This window comes from Anser cygnoides, chromosome 5 (assembly GCF_040182565.1).
Source record: "Anser cygnoides isolate HZ-2024a breed goose chromosome 5, Taihu_goose_T2T_genome, whole genome shotgun sequence".
Taxonomy (NCBI): domain Eukaryota; kingdom Metazoa; phylum Chordata; class Aves; order Anseriformes; family Anatidae; genus Anser; species Anser cygnoides.
The window spans coordinates 61,410,892-61,430,454 of record NC_089877.1 but is presented as its reverse complement, the minus strand read 5'-3'; positions in this window follow the sequence as shown (position 1 = coordinate 61,430,454).

Here is a 19,563-nt window from a genome sequence, read left to right as displayed (position 1 = left end):
GGACATGAAGTCCACTGCCAGGCTATTGAATTCTCACAGATCCAGAAGGACGGTGGCATTACCAATGGTTTTACATTATGCTGGCCGAGTGGCTTCATTTTAAAGCAAGTGCGTGTGGGGTTTTGCTGCTTTGCTCTGCATTTAGAGGTATTGGGACGGGGTTGCTGACGGGGCCGTTAGCACGTCTGCGCGTGCTGGCTGCCGGGCTCGGCGGGAGGACGGAAGGCAAGTGCCGATGGAGACTATTTTAAACAAAAAGCAGAGTGGAGACAGGCCAGAAACCACACTGCAGAGGTCCTCGGGGAGCCGCAATAATTCCTCTTCCTGGCCAAAGGCTACTTCCTGCTTGTCTGAGCAAACAATCCTGCCCAATTAGCGGGGTCCTCAGGCATCTCAGAATTAGGATTTGGCACCAGTGCTGCTGTGCTCCTGGAGAGGAGGCTCACCCCCATCCTGTCCTCTGCAAATGGGGCTGTGCAAGGCTGCTTCTTTTGCAAATCCTCAGAGGGCTGCTGGGGCTGCAGCCCTTCACCACACCCAGCGCTGAGAAACTGGGCTGAACACCAAAATATCTGTCTCTGACTTTAAGCATGATAGGGAGATGGGACCTTAGCTCTTGCTTTCCCAGCCAGTCTCCCCGTCAGTGGAAAAATCACAAAGTGCTCAGCTGTTGTGGTTTGCAATGCTAATATTTCAAGCCTGAGGAAGGGTTTGTTCCTGAGACAAAGATCGAAGTCTTTCAAATTGTATCAGTTGCTCCACAATGATGTTATCCCTTCCTATGGACCTGGCCTGGAAATGCTAACCATTCCCCAAAGGACAGGGGTTTTGAGACAGTCCTGACCTCTCCCCACATGTACCATGCTCATGAGAAGGGCTTTCACCAGGTGTTGTTTGCTTAAATAGAGTTCTGGTGACAGCACGGTTACGTATGACCACTGGGGACAGGGTAGATAAGGAAGGAGCAATTGAAAAAAAACACCCTGAAAGCAGATACGGAGGCACATCAGGAAGCCAGGGATGCAGATGAAAGAGCATCGGCTCCACAGCTCTGAAAAACAGCCAAGGGAGAGAGAGAGAGTGCTGCAGGCTGAGAGTGCTGGAGGAGGCTGGTGCTGCTGGGCAAGGAGTGCTTCGGTCCTGGGATCACAGCTGCACGGCTGCTTGGTTTTGGTAAAAGCACCATTGCGTCAGTGCCTGCATTGCCAGTTCTGTTGCCCTAACAGGAACAACCCAAAGACCTCGAGCATGATAAGATCAGGAGGGAACAGTGTGGTTTATTGATGGTTTTGGGGAGGGGAGGTTGGACAAATGGAAAGCTGGCAGAGGACAGGCAGCTTGCACAAGGCCACCAAGGAAATACGTGGCAGAGAGGCTGCATGTGGGTGTCCTAATCTCCGAGTGAATGTCCTAATTGCTGGAGTATCCTTGAGTTTCCTTTGGCAGGAAGCAGAAGGCCTGCTGCAGGAGCCAAACTGTTAAGCTCCATCCATTACTTACAACATTTTATTTATTTATTTTAAGTGGTTTTCTGCCTCATTATAGGGTGAACCATCCTTGAGGTCTCCCTTGGAGCTATCTCCTGGTATTTAGGTTCAAATGTTCCCTATTCCAGGCCCAGTTCCTCACCTACTCACAAGCCCAGGGTACTGACTCTGTTGTGTTACCCTTGGTGTGAATTTGGGAAAAGGATTTGCATTGAAGCCTAGGGCACTAACTGATGAAAAGTGACTCAGAAACTCTGTTGCTCATACCTCTCTGCCCTTATGAGCACTGGCCAGGTGGGAGATAAGGGCATGCTGAGCTAGCAGCCAGCCATGGGCCAACAGGAACAGATAAAGACATTCCTCCTCTTTCTCCTTTGCAGAGGTGCTTGCTTGGGTTTGCCTCCTCTTTATGCGGGTGATGAATTTTTCTTTGTCTGTTCATGAGAAACAAATCAGCAGGAGCGTTATCTTGGAGGCATCTACCCCTCTTCTGAATGTGGTTTAAATTGGCAAGCTGGTTCAAAAGTTTGAGGGTGGAGAGGAACCCACAGGCCTTATCCTCATATAAACTTTGCTTCCTGAGCTAAAAATGGGTCCTACACCTTCTGCATAAACTTAACCTCCCTTTGCCATCTCCCAGGCAGCTATTTGCTTGCAGCAAGTAACGAACTCCTCTGTTCATGGCTTGCCCTGACTGTGTCAAAGGGAATCTTCCTCTCTCTCCACCTCTTTTTCCCTGTCCCTCACCACCACCCACCCAAACCTGCTCTGCCTTCCAGGGTCTTGGAAGTTGGAGGTCTCCTTTGATCCAAGGCTTAGCTCTGGGAAGAATAACTCGCTCCACCTGGGATGTGTCCAGCCATTGTTATCTTCATGCCTTTGAAGCTGCCTGACTGCAGTGCACTTCTCTGCACCACTGTCTTTACTCCTCCAGGTCCTTTTAACAGCCCCTTCACAGCTGCCTTTGCCTCCACCCCAGGCATTTGGCATTGCGATACCAAACAGGGAAGCAGAGATGCCCGTAACGCTAATAAAATACTCCCCCTCCATCCCGTCGGCTGGAGTCACTGGCTCTGGAAGGAGGCCTTGCTGGCTGCAACGAGGGTTGCTTTTGTTCGCCTGGTGTCCCACCAGCTCGCTTTCCCATGAGGAGAGCTGCATCAGTCTGCCACGACCCAGGGAGCAGAGCAGCATGGCAGAACAAAATGAGAACAGCTACCCCATTATAGGCTGGAAATGAGCCCAGGTGAAAAGCTCTGCTCCAAGTAGCTCTGAGCTTTGGAGAGAAGTTTTAATTCCACACCAAGAACTGAGTAGGAAAGTTTTTGTGTTTTTTTTTTTTTCTTTTTTTTTTTTCCCCAAACATGTGTGTCCTCTCCTCATTGCCAGGGTACCTGGGCACCCCAAAGTCCTCCAGCAGTGACAAAAGCAATACCCACCAAATGCTGAAGTATTCAAAAGCTGATCAGGATGATGTGATGTTGAACCTGAGTGTTTTATTATCCACCCAATGACCAGAACTGCCTTTGCAGAAGGACAGTCATTATAGAGGACTGCAGTTCATCTCGAAGTGAGTGGTGCTTAGCTGGGAATAAGTAAATGAATTCTTCATTCGGTTTGGCCTTTGCTCCGGACAAGTGGTTGAATCCCCCCACCCTGACCTCACTTACTGAAAATGTCTCTTTGTTTAAAGCCGTAGGGAGTTCATTAGAGGTGCCTGCCTCTGTGCAACTAAAGATTAAGGTGTGCGTGCACTAGCCAAAGCAAAACACACCAGGCCAAGGAGAGGAAATAAAATGGGCTGTATTCACTAGAGCTGAGTACAATTGTGTGTTGCCACACACCAGTGAATATGGCCCTGGATCTCTCACATCTGATTCTGCACAGGAATAATTCAGGAATGAATATGGGATCTATTTGCATTTCAGCCTGTGGGACTCTGAGCGTGACTCCCGGCGGAGGTTGCTTGGAATGGAGCCCACGAAGCCCCACTGAGATTCCCATTGAGATACATATAGACCATTGTGTATTGCACATTAATGCAGAGTAATTATGTTGTACTGGAAACCTTTCAAGTCAGCATTCATCATTCAGAAATCGTCTTAAACCAGTTTGTGCTGCTCTTGTGCTTGAAAGTGAATTGTGCAAAATTGGCAGCCATAACCACCACTGCAGCAGAGCATATAAAAGCCCTTTCATTGTGGAGTTAGTGGTTTCACTGTAACTTCCCTGTCTCATCAGTGAGCACCATAATTCTCTGAAAAAAAATAATAATCTGTAAATGCTGGAACATCCTGAGCCTTTGACTTGCTGAGGGTGACTGACTCCAGCCCAAGTGGTGGGATTATTTCGTCACGTCCCAGGTGTACCATCAGCAAGCGTGGATGGAGGGACTATTGCAAGTCGGTCCAGATTGCACTCTCCAGGCAGCACGGCTGTGCTCGCTGGGTGGGAGCGGGGTGGTAGGAGGAACGTCATCCCCAGCAGCAATTCTCTGCTTGAGCTAACACAGAGGCGAGCAGGCATTTGCAAATATCGTGCTCGACAAATTCTCCAGGGCCTCTGTCACAGCTGCAGCACAAGAGAGATGATAATGAATATCTAGTCTGTTCTGCGGCCTTTTGGCTGCTCCTGAGTTTGTGGCAGGACTGCAGTACTCAGAGAGCAAGACTCCAGCCTTGTGCACCAAATTAAGTGGTAAAAAATAATTGGGAAGCAATTTATGGCTTAGTTTCATTATGTTGTTTTTTCTTACTTTAGAGGCTGCAGCATGCTGCAGACCTATAAGATATGAAATCAGCCTCAGGACTCCTTTGGAAAAAGGTAGAAATAAGGAACTTCAAAGATTTCAGTTGGTGAAGATATTGCAGCTCCAATCAGGTTTGAAATCCAGTTCTATATTAGTTCAGTGTCCAGAGTGGCAATGAAGAAACATCCATGAGGGTAGCTAGTGGTGTGAAGGACTGAAAGGAAGATAAAATCCTCTGGAAATGTAACTCAGACATAAAATGCTGTTCCCACTAAATTCAGCGCCAAAACCATCATGGATCTCATTGCAGCCACATTTTCACCAGGCTCCAAATAAAGTGGAGCTGCTCACATGCTTACACCAAGCGTCTTAATAAGCTTTTGAAAACTTGGAGCCTTAACTCATGGTCCCAGCTGCTGGAGGTGGGAAAGATATATTAGTCCAGCTTTTTGCCATGTGGAAGACTGCTCTCTACATGACATTAATTGCTCTCTGCCTAGCTTAATAAGAGTCTGTTTTCAGCAGCCCAACATAAGCATGTAATCGGAAGAATTTCTGTTTATTGTTAAATGTTTTCATGCCTAGAAAATGAGGACTTCTGGAATGTGTCTGATTGCAACATGACATGGGCATTGGGAGCAAGCGCAAGCGTCTGGAGTGCTGAGCTTGGATTTGCTCCGCAGCCACCACATGCCCTGCTCTGGGCTGCAGATGATGCAGAATTTAATTTCAGATTAAGGACCCTAAGGCAGCATGGACTTTTCATTACAAGTGAGGAAATAGTGTGCTGCTTATGCTGTCTGCTTGCATGTGCTTTGCGTGTGCAAGTGCACAAGCAAAACCAACAATGCTCCACAATCGGAAATGATGAGCAGCAGGGATGTGTCCTGAGCACATGCACGACTGCAGGGATGCGGGCGAGCTGTCAGGTGTGGTACTGCTTTCCCACAGCAGGGATGGCATTAAAACAGCACTAGTAAGGCCTTTGTCCCCAGGAGAGTCCCATGCCAGCTGTCCATGCTGCTCCCTGCAGTTACTGTCATGCAAGGAAGGAAAGGACAGTCCGGCCTTTGGGGTACCAGCTTACAATTTAGGATGCTGTCACCTTATCCGTGTCTCCAGGAATCAGTGTCCCCTCTGGTCTTCTCCACCCCAGGAGGTTGTCCTGTGTGTTTTGCATAGGGAGAGGGCTTAAAAAAAAAAAAAAAAGAGAGAGAGAGAGAGAAACAAAAATGTCAAACTGCTGATGGCTTTTAAACACCTCCCAAGCTAAATAAACAGGCACTCAGCTTGTTCCTTCTGCCTGAGCACCCCCACCCCAAACCAGGCTCCACCTCCTCTCACCTGGCTCTAATTAGTGCTGGAAGAAAACCAACAGAACCCATTGGGGAAGCAATGTCAGCAACAGGCGTTTCTCAAAGGCACTTTTGCCTATTGGCATTCACTGCAGAAAGCTGACGCGGTGGATGAGCAGGCTGTATCCCGCATCTGCAGTGCATCCTGCTATAAGCATTGTGGCAAATGCCCAGAGCACTCAGCCATTGAACAGTGCTGTTAGTGGGGACATTTATTTTTCACCAAGTCTATCTGAGCCAGGAAAGTTACTGTTTTGGCTGTTCCCTCTTCATCCATGAGCGCTTTCTCATTCTCAGGCAGCTACCCGCATGTGGAGCAAAAGGTAGGCAGCACGAAGCAAAATCACTGATTTTTTCCCATTGCATTCTGCATGTTACTGAGGGGAGAGCTCTGCAAAGGCTCAATACAAGTCTTATGTACGGGATCCACAAAAAGCAGTAAATGTGGCACAGAAGCGTGCTTTGTGTGTTCTGCCCGAGAAAAGTGTTTTAGAGCAACTAGTGTTTCAAAGCTTCCTTCGATAGGACGCTTCATTCCCCACGGGATTTCGGGCACCGTGAGGCCTAGCTAGCTCAGCAAATGTATTTACTTTTGTGAAGCAGAGAGCCACAAGGCAGGAATTCACAGCAACCCCAGCTTCTCCACACAGAACCAATAACATTACAAGCACCGCAGGGCAGCTGTGAACAAGGGCTGCTTTTACAGATGGAAAAGTGTAATACAAAGTGATTCTCAGCCGCAGGAAAAGGGAAAATAGCCCAGGTATATGTGCAGTGGGAACTGCAAACTGGATTCTTTCTGAAAAGTTTAATAATTCTGTGTTATTTCATGAAAGCTTTCCGGTGTTGTAAGTAATAACCTCCTCCCCCCGTCCCGACATGTTAAAGTAATTAGATTGCAAAATGCAATGGCTCTAGAATGCATCTATGGCCTTTGTTATTGAGTGGGATTTTTTGGTTTGTTTCTTTACCCCCACGATGAGTCTAATTGAAATCCAAATGAAATCAGAGGATAAAATAAATGGTGACAAGCTGGGTGCTCCCTCCGGGGCTGCAGCCCCACTGACACACACGTTTTGCTCAAAAAATGCTAGGAAATGTAAAGCCAAATTAGAAAGCCTTAATATGCCAAGATGCTGGAGATGTCTGGCTGCTCCTCAGGAACCACTTCTCCGGATCAGCCGTGTACGTGCGAGGATTTTCCCTTCGAGCCAGCACAGCACAGCAGCGTCACTAAATGAAATTAAAGAGGGATCGCCAGTGCAAGGAAAAGAGGAAGAAAGTCTGCCATTCCCCGAATGAAGGGCTGCAGTGTATCGCCCGGTCAGGCTGGCATGAAATTCCAGCCATCAGGGAAATAGCAACATTAGGCTATTTTCGACAGATCGGGCAACACCAGTGCTACATTGAATTTAATTAAAGAAGTGTGTAATGGCTTTATGTTTTTCTTTTATTGCCGCTTGAGCAGAGAGGAGCTTGGACGTAAAGCCAGGTGCTTCCCAGAGTGCTGAGGGACATGGAGGAGGCCTGCTGCTCCCGCCATTTTGAATCCACCGGGAGGGCACAAGTGGAGGCCTCAGTCCTGAAAGGGCCGGTGCTGAGCTATCAGGAGAGGGAGCTCTGACCCCACAGGCTTGCTTCTGCTCACAGCTTTCATCCCACACCCCCAGTCCTTCCCATGCTGTTTTGGCTTGTGCGTTAGCACCCATCCCCATCACCATCTGCTCTAGGTACCTGGAGTGAAGGCCTCTGGGGGAGTTTCGGGGTTCCCCTGGAGCTGGCACAGAAGCTGGGCTTGGTGCCTGCTGGGGATCCCTTTCCCCAGCTCAGCACAAAACATTGATCCTGTGGCCCTCTTTGTGCTTGTGGTGTACTGGGGGAGATTTTTGTAAGAAGCTGGTGGAAGTTTTTAACGCTTATATCTCTAACGCTGAATGGGATGTGTCTTGGATAACAATTTTGACTAAATGCATGAAATCCAGTTATTGAAATTCATGTAAAAAGACTTCAATACATATAAGATTATTTTTAAAATATATGCTACAAATAGATCCTAAAGAAATAATAGATACTGAGGACTGGCTATCAGCCTCTAGGATCTAGCTGATCAATAGGTATCAAACCTCATGGCAGACATAACAGAGCAGTAAATGATAATTTGGGATTTTCACCATCACATTAATTTCTTATACCTGACAGTTCCTCAATCTCCTAATTAATTTGGCCTCATGATCTCCTGAGGGACAAGCTGCTATGAAGGGGACCAAAGGCACAGCCCAATGTGCCACTTTGGTTGTAGGCTTGAAGTTTTTTCCCTGGCTTAGATCCCTGTAAATCTGACCCCAGTATTTGAGGAGGACACATTGGCCATTCCTGTGTGCATCTGATTTAGAAGAAAATGAGGCACTTTGGGGATTTTGTTGACATTTGTTTGCAGCAGATGATTTGAGAAACCTCAACAACCCCACATCTGTAGGCAACCGCGCTTCAGTTCTTCTGCCAGTGCTTCTTGTTGTCAGGGCCACCCTGGTTTGGCATTTCTTAATGGGGAAAAAAATAATAATTGCCACAACTTGAAATAGTGTCGGCTTCACAATTTGGTCTCCTCTAGGACCTTTCCATGCTTCTGTAGGAATATCCATAATGAATGTAAAAGGGAACTGAGCCAGAGTTAGCTCAGGCCCATCATCCTTGAGAATATATACATATATATATAGTGAAGAGAAAACATATACATATATGTGTGTATATATATATATATATATATATAGTGAAGAGAAAACATTGCAAGGTTCAGACCTCTAGGGACTGGGTTGCAGGGAGGATGCCAACAAGAATGGATTCAGCTCTATCCCAGGCTGTCGTGGTCCCGTCGATGCCCAGAGGTGCCTCATTCCTCCTGCAAGCTGATGTGTGAATTAACAGAGATGGATGAGAAGGATTCATCTCATAAAACCGCTGGGCTTGGAAATGAAGCTCAGCAGGTGAAGTGATTGTGAAAAGGAGCTTAAATTTTGTTGATTCTTGATGCTTTAAAATACACCTTCAGTTGCAAAGTTTCTTCAAACCTTTTCTAGGCCACAACCTGGCTTGCATTTCTCTGCTTTGGGTTTTTCCTTTCCAGGCTATTTGGTCATTGTTTCCATTCCAGGAGTTGCTCTGGTGGGGAGAACTTTCCCTTTCTGAAGCGTTTTTGTTCCCTTAGGATGAAGCGTAGTCCCAGCCCCATGTAAACTGGAGGTCTGTAGGTTGAACAATGAGCACGCCTGCCCAAGATTTAATAAAAACCGAAAGAGGTCACAGTGGAAGAAAAAGTAGCTGGAAACAGAAGGCTTCACATGCTCCCTTAACACTGAGGAGCGTTGCAAAGGATGATGCTCTCCTCCCTGTGCCACAACCAGAGGGAAGAAACAGCTGCAGTTGGTGGGTGTGGGGCTGTGGTCCACCAGCATCTCCCACACCCAGGGAAGGAGGACCAGAAATGTCCATTTCTCCTTGGCATGCAGTGTTTCTCTTCTGCAGGTGCTGAAGTTTGGCTTTGCTGCAAAGCAGGACCTGAAAATGCCCCTTGTTCACCCTTGCATGCACATGCACAAGGCGGAGAAATCAATGCTCTTGCAAAAGGGAGGAGAAAGGGTTTCAGATGCATTTGAATTGCCCTTCTGATGAGAAAGGGTGTAAAAATAGAAATGCTCAGTCACTGCAAACTAGAAATTTCTAGAGGATCTGAAGAAGGAGAGTTGCTTTCTTTCCCCAAGTAGGAATTCCTGAAAAATGACTCCATTTCACTGCTTCTGCATGGGGATTCACATAACAAATGCGCTGTGCCCAAATACATTTTTGCATTTGCTGATTTTTCTGAAAATCTGTTGAGTTTTAAGAAAAATCGACACTGGCATTTCTGCCCATTCTGGCCGATGTCAAAAAGTTCCCCAGCAGCACAGGAGCACCCAGTCCTTGTTCTCAGATACTGCTGGAGGCACTGGGCTTGGTGCAAGAGCCTATACCAGTGCTGGTGCTCCCTGGCCAGCCGGTAGCAATGAGGACAACTCATCGGGCAGCAGCTTTGAAAGCTTTGAAAGATCCAATGTAAAAAGTTGTCAAAATGCAAAGTGAACAGGCTTATTTGGTGGAGTGGAATGGAGCGTTTATTTCTCCCCCTGCCAGCTGGCTTCATATGCTAATCTGAAATATTACTTGTAATATTATGAGATCCAAAGTGATTTTCACGTTGATGATGTCCCTTTAAAATGACTTTCAAAAATCCTTTTAAAGTAGATGTCAGAATTTTAATACCGCCTGCAGAGTTCAGCATGTATTAGTGTCTCTGTTCTGCACAGCTGTAAAAAACCCTCTCCATCTGGACTTAAAAATATTTAACTTTAAAAAGGCAAAACAGCAAAACCCCGATCATTACCCAGGAACTGCTTGCAATAGAAATCTGTGAAATTAAAGAGCGCTCATGTTAAATTACTTCCATCCAATATGTACGACACATTAGATTTGTTACACTTTGGGAAATCGGGATATTACTTCTGCTATTACTAGGCAGAAATATAAAAATTCCTAATAAAAGAGCACACACGTGAAAAATCAGCTTCTTGTGGCGTTTCTCTTTGAAGTCGCCCTGGCTGGGCGCCAGCCAGCAGTCACAGGCGCGGCTGCAGTCGCCGTGCAGCTCTCCACATCACTGGAACCCGTCTGCTCACAACGATGGCTGGACCCCATGCCAAAATTTGACTCAGTGTCCCCCATGAGACATGGTGTGGCATTTTGCAGACCCCCAAAAAAATTTCTTTCTTTTTTTAATTTGTAATTCTTGCTTTTCAGAGACTGAAAATGTGGCTGTAAGTGCAAAGCCCAGGTGACTGTTCAGAGAACTGCTGTTCAGAACTAAGGGGACTGTGTTTCTCTGAGGGTAAAGCAAGGGGAAAGTCATCTTCTAGCATTTTCTCCAGCAAAAGTCCTACATCTGGTCTTCAGACCCTCTAGCTAATGGTTTGTTCTGGTTTTGATAGCCATCTGCATCTTGTTTTGTGCAGGTTATCTAAGGATACAAAGCAGGATGACTTATTCTAAGTGCTGGTAGCATCAAAGACAAGCAGGTTATCTGAGGCATGAGTTGTGAGCATGAAAAACAGTTGATTTAAAATCAGACGTGCAAAACTGTCAAGAAATGTGGTAAGCCCTTGTGAAGCCTTTCCTCCTCGCCGTCCTCCCACATCCCAGTGCATGCAGCCCCTGCCCCGATGGAAAATTGCTCAAATAGTTGGAAATCCAGCCGGAGTGAGGGAGGGGAGAGGGTGAGCCTCCAAGAACATGAAGAAAATGAGGAGGAGCTGATTTTTCTCAACGTCTTCCATGGGCTGACCTTTGTCTTCATCTTCTATGGAGAGATCTTTTTTATCAGCAACTTGCAAACTCCTTGTGAGATGTAGGCAGAGAGGATGAGCAAGCATCCGATGGATGGTTGAATGGACACAAGCAGACATACAACATGTCCTCACATCTATTCTCACTCTTCTCCAGTATTTTTTTTATAGAAACATGCATGCCCCTTCATTTATTACTTCCTTCACTCCTGACAGCTGATGTGGAAGTGTTGTTTAGGACTCAAGGTCTTTATTTAGTTTTCCAATCAAATAATTTCAATGTGTGAGTTGACACAATAGACGAAGAGCCATGAGTCCTACTGCATTCTATTATGTATGATTCTCTTTTGAGCAAATATGTAATCACAGCCCTAAGTTATAATAATTATGTAATATTTCTTGATAGGAGCAATTGGAATCTATTGTGTAGGGAAGTAATTACAGCCTACTTTAGTTCCTTTGTTTCTGAGTGGGTGGCATTTATGGGTAAAAAAATTATGCATGCTCAAAATTCTTTATAAAATGTTGGGTTCTCAGAAAGTCTTGGACCTCCTCAGATGTATGGGATTTTTAAGGGATAATAGCTTCTCTTTATTTTCTGCAATGCAGAAATGTTTATTCAATTAACTTAGAAACATTCAGTTCTAAGAACTATAGAGCATCAAGGCAAATGTTTTTAAAAAAAAAAGAAAAAAAAAGGAGAGTTTATAAATTTATATGTTCAAATAGGCTTGATGGGTGTGTGCACACGTTCTCCCTCACACACACAAAAGATATGAGCTGCTTTTAAGCTGACACTTTAAATATTGATTTTTATCCTGTAGCAATTTAATGTTGGAGGGTTCTTTTTTATAATTAAAATGTTGAGAAAACCTTCACAGTAGTGACATTGCAAAAATTGGCTTAAAGGAATAAATTAACAGTAATAGCACAAAAGAAGGAATGTTAAGCAGACTGCTACAACACTGTCTAATTTGCTTTTCCGATCGCATCAGTGAAGGTCTGGAAATAACCAGACGCATTAACATTTATCTAGAAATGATAAAAGTTGCCATCCTGTCAGATATTCAGTTGGTTTATTAATCACCAGCAGAAACCTGAGATGGTATGTGAGTCAGTTCAACTACTTAACTGCTCACTGGAGAATGTTTTTAAAGGGATTTCCTGTAGAGGAATAAGAGATGGTCGGGAAATATTTTTGAAGCTTGAAAACAAAAATGTTAAGTTTCAGTTCCTGCCATGATCTTTATATGTCTTTCATCAGGAGTTTGGGGGACTGGTAAAGGAGGCAGGAAGTGGACTGAAGAGGAGAAAAGATCATAAAACCACAAATGTTTATCCGAGAGGCATGGGGTGGCTTTTTACACTGACAAGCAAATGGCTCCTCTTGCAGTCTGGAGTACTCAACCAATCCTGCATGTTATGGCCAGAATGGGTGCCAAAACTAATCTTTGGGAAGCTGGAACTGGTGCTTTCCAGGCACGTCCGTGTCAGCAGTGGCACATGTATGACCTTCTGCCCAACTGGTGTCCTTTCTTACCAAAACAGTATTAATGCTGGAGATCAGATGAAACATCTCTCAGCTCGTATGTGCAGTGACAGAGATTTCATGTTAGAAGCCTGTCTTTGGTATTTTACTAGATGTTGCCTTGCTTTTATTAAATTATATTATATTATTTATTTATTTATCTGTGATATTTTCCTTCTGAAGGATGATTTTTGTCAAATCTGCCCCAGCCCACCTTTCAGCAGCAGATAGTATTTCTCAGGGTTTGAGGCATGCAAGAAGGTATATTTGGAGCACAAAAGCTCTTCTACCTCCATGCCCTGCAGCATGCTGAGCATTGCTGGGTTTGGGGCAGGAAGGGGCTGGTGGGACACCAGTGGCTGGTGTCTCACGTCCTTCTCTCTGCCATCCTGTGGTCTGAACCAAGGGCAGTCATGGCAAAAACATCTTTTTCCAGGGGTTTGTGGGGTCATCTTCTCAGAAAGAGGATTATTTGGTGCTAATCTTCAGTTCCTGCCCTCAGTTTTGGTGGGAGTGACACACAAACACTCAGCTGGGAGTCTCCGGTATCAATAATATTTGGTCACCTGCGTCCACTGAAAATCTGGCCCATGGCTTCATTTTTCTCTGACTGACACAGATGGTTAAAAACACCAGCTGCAAAGACACCTTCTGAGCCATTGCTCAGCTGATAGCACTAAGCATTTCTTCTGCGTAAATCTGCGTATTCCATCTGTCTGCTTTGACATGGAAAAGAAAAAAAAAAGGCAAAAAAAAAAAAAAGCATGGAAAGCTTTGCAAGCAGCTTCCTAAGATGAAAATGTGTTATTTTTCTCCCATTGCACATAGACCCAGATTCTCTTGTTCCTTTTGACCTGATTCCCTCCCTCCTGATCAATAGACTGACATTTTAGCTAGCGACAGTTTCCAGCGTGTTCCCCTGGCCACTAGAAATTCTCTAATTTACTCCAAGAAATGCCCTGGCAAGAGCACAAACAGGCAGCACAGTCCTAGCCCCATGGAGAGTGGGTGCACAGGCTACATCCCCGTGCAGAAGTTACACCTGGGTGTTTTTGTAAAGCTCTGCCAGGTATAGACAAGCCCCCAAAAGTGGAAGCCTTTTCTCTGTGTGTGTCTGAGCTGCACTTAAGACTTCTTCATGTGTAAATTTTATTCTGGATGCCTGCTGCTTAAAAAAAAAAAAGTGATGGCACGATAGCAAAGCCCACCCTCTTCCACATATTTTGACTAATTGCCTCAAAACATCCTGTGCTAGACTCCAGCTGTATTTCACACCAGCATTTTCTCCTCTGTTTTATTTTGCTGGCTTTCTGAAGTGAAGCTGTGAGCTGCCAGGATCCTTGGGGATATATCAGGGGACAGATCCCGCATCGCAGATCCCATGTGCTGTGGACATGGAGAAAGCCCCAACTGTTCTCCATCCCATGGGACAGCTCCTGCATAGCGGTGAAAACTTGATAAAGAAAGACCATATCGGATTTGATGGAGAACGTGATTGGTGTGGGAGATGGTCGAAAATCCCCCCTACAGCTCTTCTTGTAGGGTTCAGGGAGGCAGATCGCTGTGTCCTGTGCATCCTCGGCCATGAAACGCGGCTTGTACCCAGACCTGAGCCTCATCTGGTGGGAGAGCTTCAGGAACAGACATGTCAGGGATGTGCCAACTGCATAGCTGCTGCTTACCTTATTGATGCTTCGTATTCAGATTCAAATTCTTTTTGAAAGATTGCAATTTAATCATCAGTTTTATTGTAGCTGCGGAGATCTCTTAATAACTTCCTGTCAAGTACAAAATGCAAGCTAATTTCTGATCCTAAAGAACTGCTGTGACAAAGGCAGTTTTAATGCCAATGTTTGGCAGAGCCAAGCCCAAAACCAGTCTGCTCCTGCAGTGGACAACTCCTCTCCCACTGCTGCTGTCCTGATGTCCTTTGCCCCCCCAAATAGCCCTGTAATTTCTTCTTTGGGAAGTCAAGCCAAGTGAAGAAATAATTTGTTTTCACCTGAACCCTAGAGTGATAGATTTGGCCTATGGATTTCGGAAAGTGAAAATGTGATCCCGCCCCAGGCCACAGCTTTTAGGAATATTTCTGATAGCTCCACAGCATTACTTGCTTCGGTAATCTGGGTTTCTCCACATGCACTCGTGGGTCTGCCTGCTGCGGTATTAATAAATAACACCTTGGGTTTCACGGCATGAATGGCAAGACAGCAAGAAGTTGTCCCAGAAGCAAACATCTCTTATGCTTTATAAAAGAGTTAACGTGCAATCCCGCACCTCTCGGGGAGACCTTTGCTACACATTTTTAATGACCTGGGCTCTTGGTAGGTGAAAGGAAAAGTTCCAGGCAATAATTCAGCTTTAAAATACTGTCTCGGTGCCAAGTAATCAAACCAGTTTTAAGTGAAGCAATTAGCAAGCATTAGAAAGGCAGCTATTTCCTGCTTGGAGGTGGTAAACTCTGCGTCTCTTATTGTGATTTCTCTAGGGATGTGAGTAATAGACCGTAGGTTTTTGGTTTTTTTTTGGGGGGGGGGGGGGAGGTTTGGTGTGTTTTTTTGCATGTGTGGAAATACTGGCAGTGCTCTAACTGCCTGCCAGCTTACTAGATATGAGTGATGATGAGGGTGGAACAAAGTCCTTACTCTTTTCTGGTGGCTTAAGCAATGCATGTGCCAAAGCCAGATAGGTGTTTTTCTCATTAGTTGCTTAAATACAGATTTTTTGTTGTCAGTTCCAGCTCGCTGCCCCCCCCCCCCCCCCCCCCCCCCCCCCCCTTAGATTTCTTTCTTTGGGACCGGACTAGCGTTGGTTGCTGGAATGAGCAGGCTGGGCAGAACTGGTCATCCTGCTGTGTTTGCCAGACCTTGTCAAGGGTCAGTGAAACACAGGCAGAGACCCCCTTGTGCTGGAGGAGAGGTTTCTCACTGAGATCTGCTTGGTTTCCCACCTAGGGGAGCTACCAGAACCTGCATTTCCAAGCCCCATAGTGGTGGGGTGGCTCCCAGTGGGTGCAGCTGCATCACCCATCCGTTTTGACCTAAGTGGATGCTTTTGGAGACATTTATCTTAATTTCCTGCACTTTACTCCCTATTGGAGTACCAGACCAGATCTCTCCCCTCACCTCCTTTAGCACCTCTCTTCTCCACCACGGTTTTATAAACTGGGATCTATGTGTATGGCTCCTCCGATTAATAATTCTCAAGTTGGCTCTGCTGGGCTTTGCAAAAAGGCAACACCAAGCAAACGAACGAAGGAATTGTGGCTGACACCTTGCAAAAATATGTCTGCAGTGCAGGAACATGTCCCTGAAGGCTCAGCATCATGCAGGGGAAACCACTGCCCCAAGGGGAACCAGTGCAGGAAGCACCTGGCCCAGAACCAGGACTCTGTGTCATTTGTGGCCTGTTTAATTGCAACCCGTTCCACTTGTTTCGAGTTGGGGAAAAAGATCCATCTTTTCCAAGTGAGAAGCATGGGTCTTAGGAAATACTAAAGCCAGTTTGCTTTCTGTGGATTCTGTTCGGTCCCCACTGGATTTGTGCAGAATGGCAACCAGCTGGAAAGCCTGCAAATGAAATTCTTCAACGGGGTCTCGGATTTGTGCGAGCACGTGCCCTTATCAAATGTGGAGCCTGATGGGACTAGTTTTGTTTAACAGCTCCGAATCATAAATCTGATCAGATGGCAGTTTGGGCTAACACCAGCTGAAACATGCATGGGTGCAATTATTGCCAAGTATAGACACAAAAGAAATGCACACACACACAAGACTGGAATTTTACCCCAGCTTAAAGAAAAAATGGGAATTTTGGCAGAAAATTATGGACCTTTTTTAAAAAAATGCTTGGATTTTAGGGACTATGGGAGGCAGAGGGCAAAGGTTGCCCTCCCATCCCGTGGATTTTGAATCAATTTGTTCTTAATAATTTCCTCAAACATAAAGGACACAACTCAGGCTTTTCTGTTGGGGCACCCAGATGCTGAGGATAACCACAATTGTGCCTAAGCTGATGGATTTTCTGGCTGAAAGCTGGTATAAAGAGCAGAGGAGGAGGAGAAGGAATGGTGTCCCCACCACGTAGGACCTCAGCCTAAGCCATGCCAAAACTCAGGGTGAAGAAAACATTCCCGCCCCTCTGAACAAGGCAGAAAGATCTCTTGCACGCAGGTAAAATCCATGTACAGGGGAAAGAGGTTGATTCTCTTGCAGAGGGAGGCTAAGCATCTCCTTTCCAGCTGAAGACACAGACCATTGGCATATCGCTGTCTGAACATCAGGGATTGTGCTCGCTCTTCGTCATTGAGCTGCTCCCCGTCACAGCATCTGTGCCAAATCTGGTGTTTTCCACCGCTTTAATTTTCACACTCAGGTTTTTCTGGTGGAGGCGTGAGTGCCTTTACAGCAACCCAAGTATCTTTCCAGTAGGCCTGAATTCACAGAAAAACGTTGCTTGTTTCGGGTGGAGCCCCCAGGAGCTCTCTTCAGGCCTGCAGGATGGGCCACTAGCTGAGAGCTGTTAGACCAAAGCTGATAGCTAGAGGTGACACCCAGCACTGAGGTTTTTAGAGCTTTTCCAGCCCAGCCTGCTTCAGACAGGAATTGTCGTGTGTGTCTCTGGTCAGGTCAGACTCCTCAGCGATGGGCACTAATTATGGGCTGCTGCTCGCTTCTGCCAGACACGAGGGCGAAGCTCTCACGGCTGCAAAAGCAGTCAAAGGGGAACTGTGCTGTGACCACACAAAGTGCTATGGAAATAAGTACTCTGAAAAATCAAGCCTTGTGATATCTCATATTAGCAGATGCTTTTAACAACGTTGACCTTCCTACCTCTGCAATTCTCTTCCTCATCTCTGAAAATGGGGATAATAGTGTCATTTTGTGGCACAGGGCTCCGCTGAAGACGCATCCATTAGTGCTGGCGAGGTTTCCAGGCTTGAGGGGAGAGCACTTCACAGATATGCAAGTGAATGAGAACAAGAGGCTGCTTGATGAGCAGGGAGAGAAATAGGCACCAACAACCTCGTCTGGGGATGTGGATCGCTATGCAGGGAGCAAAGCAGGGACTGATGGAGGGCAGGGGGATAGGTCTAGGATCATGTCTTTCTAGACCATATTATAGCATAAACAGAGGAGGCTAAATCAAAGCGGGCACGCGTGTGTGTATATGTACAGGATCTAATCTTAAATTAACAGCTAGGGTGATGGAAGTCATTTTTAATAGCAAGATTCACAGCAAAATCTCTTGCAAGGAGTGTGAAGGAGTTGAGGGTGACTGTGAAATGTTTATTTAGGAAAACTGAACTAAACTAAATAAAATTAAATTAAATTAACAACAGGGGGAATTTTCTAATCCTGCTATGAAAAGATACTCTGCTGCCAGGAAAGTCATCAGAGCAGCACAAAAATATCCTATGGTAGCAATGAAATATTAGGGCATCTCCTGCACGGGGCATGCACTGCTCTCTGCAGTGCCTGGGGTCTCCAGAATTTCCTGCTTGCCTTCGCTCCTGCTTGGTCCATGGCTGTGTGGCTGCTCTTTGGATGGGACATATTCAATGTTAAGGTGGTGGTGATTGTTGTTTCTGCAGCCACATTTCTGCAGGAGGCAGAGAAAAGGCTGTGCTGCACAGCTGGCAGGGCAGTAACCTCCAGCTGGCTGGCTGGGGCAGGTGGTGCTGAGAGGGGGCTATAAACCTTTGACCGCAGGGACTGGTCACAGCAGGAGAGGTGACACGTAATGCAGCCATACCGGCAACATCTGATTACTTCTGTACCAGCTTTGGAGGAGGACAGCAAGGTTTGCTTCTCCCAGCTTGCGTCTTGCTAGCGACACCCTCCAAACACTCCTTGCTCCCACATCCCCCCAGTACAAATATCTCTTTACCCACGTTGTCTTTCCAGTCTGAGCACCTATCCTGCTTTGAACATCAAGGTTCCTTGTTTGAAGTTTGAATCCTCTCTATCCCCTACTTACTCCATTTTCTGTCAGGCAGGCCTAATTGCTGCTTGTAATACTCCCGCTACATCCAAGTGATAAAGATTTCTCACAGCGAAGCACGAGGGTTTTGCCCTGGGCATATCCACCTGACTACAGCAGGGCTGCATTATTAGAAACTATGACCTTGAAGGCTTTGTATTTAATTTATTTCAACATTCCAGCCATAGAGATGTTTGCTCTGATTAGACCTAGGAAATTACCCTCCGCAGATGAATTATCAGGGGATTTTCTTTTTTTTTTTCTTTTTTTTTTTTTTTTTAATACGCTCACAAATGCTTGTCTAGATTCTCTGGCAAATCTATTAATATATAAATTTCTAGAATTCATACAGCCTGCTACTGCAGTGACCGTGGCTTCTCTAGTTCAACTACACTGCTTGCAGAAAATGTTCAGTATTCTGCTAATAGAAAAACAGGGATTTGGTCTCAATGTGTGAACTTCAGACATGCTGACTGGCCAGGAGAGCTGAACCAAGTCTAACATTTTCTGGTACATATGAGCGAGAGCTGTGATTTTTCTACAGTGTTTTTCCACCAGTGACACAGCAAGTGCTTGCAAGCAATTGAGTTACAGGAGCTCAATTCATTATCACTTGAGCCTCGGCAAGGAGCCATGTGCATCTCCGAGCCAATTGCAAATGTAAAGTAAAGCGTATTAGTTCCAGTCACCCTGCAGGGATATTTTGCTTTGCATTCACAGGAGGCTAAAAGTCTGCACATGAGCAGTCACCATAGCTTACTTCGTTAGCAGTAACTTTTGCTGAGCTTCCCTAATTTGGTCACCTGCAGCTACATGAATATATCCCTAGGGAAGAGATGGTTATATCAGCGTTCAGAATAGGACTTTTTCCTGAATGACTCATCTTGAAGACTAAAAATAAGGAGAGATGCAGACTTCTGAAGGTGTTTTTTTTTGTTTTCTCCTTGGGGGACGTCTTTCTTTGGGCAGGGTCTCCAGCCAGTGCAGAAGCTGGGTTTCCACCAGTACCCTTGTGATTCCCAGCTGAGCAGTCCAAAAGCCTGTTAGGACAAGCATTCCCCCTGCAATATCCAGGACCGCGCTAGCTCGC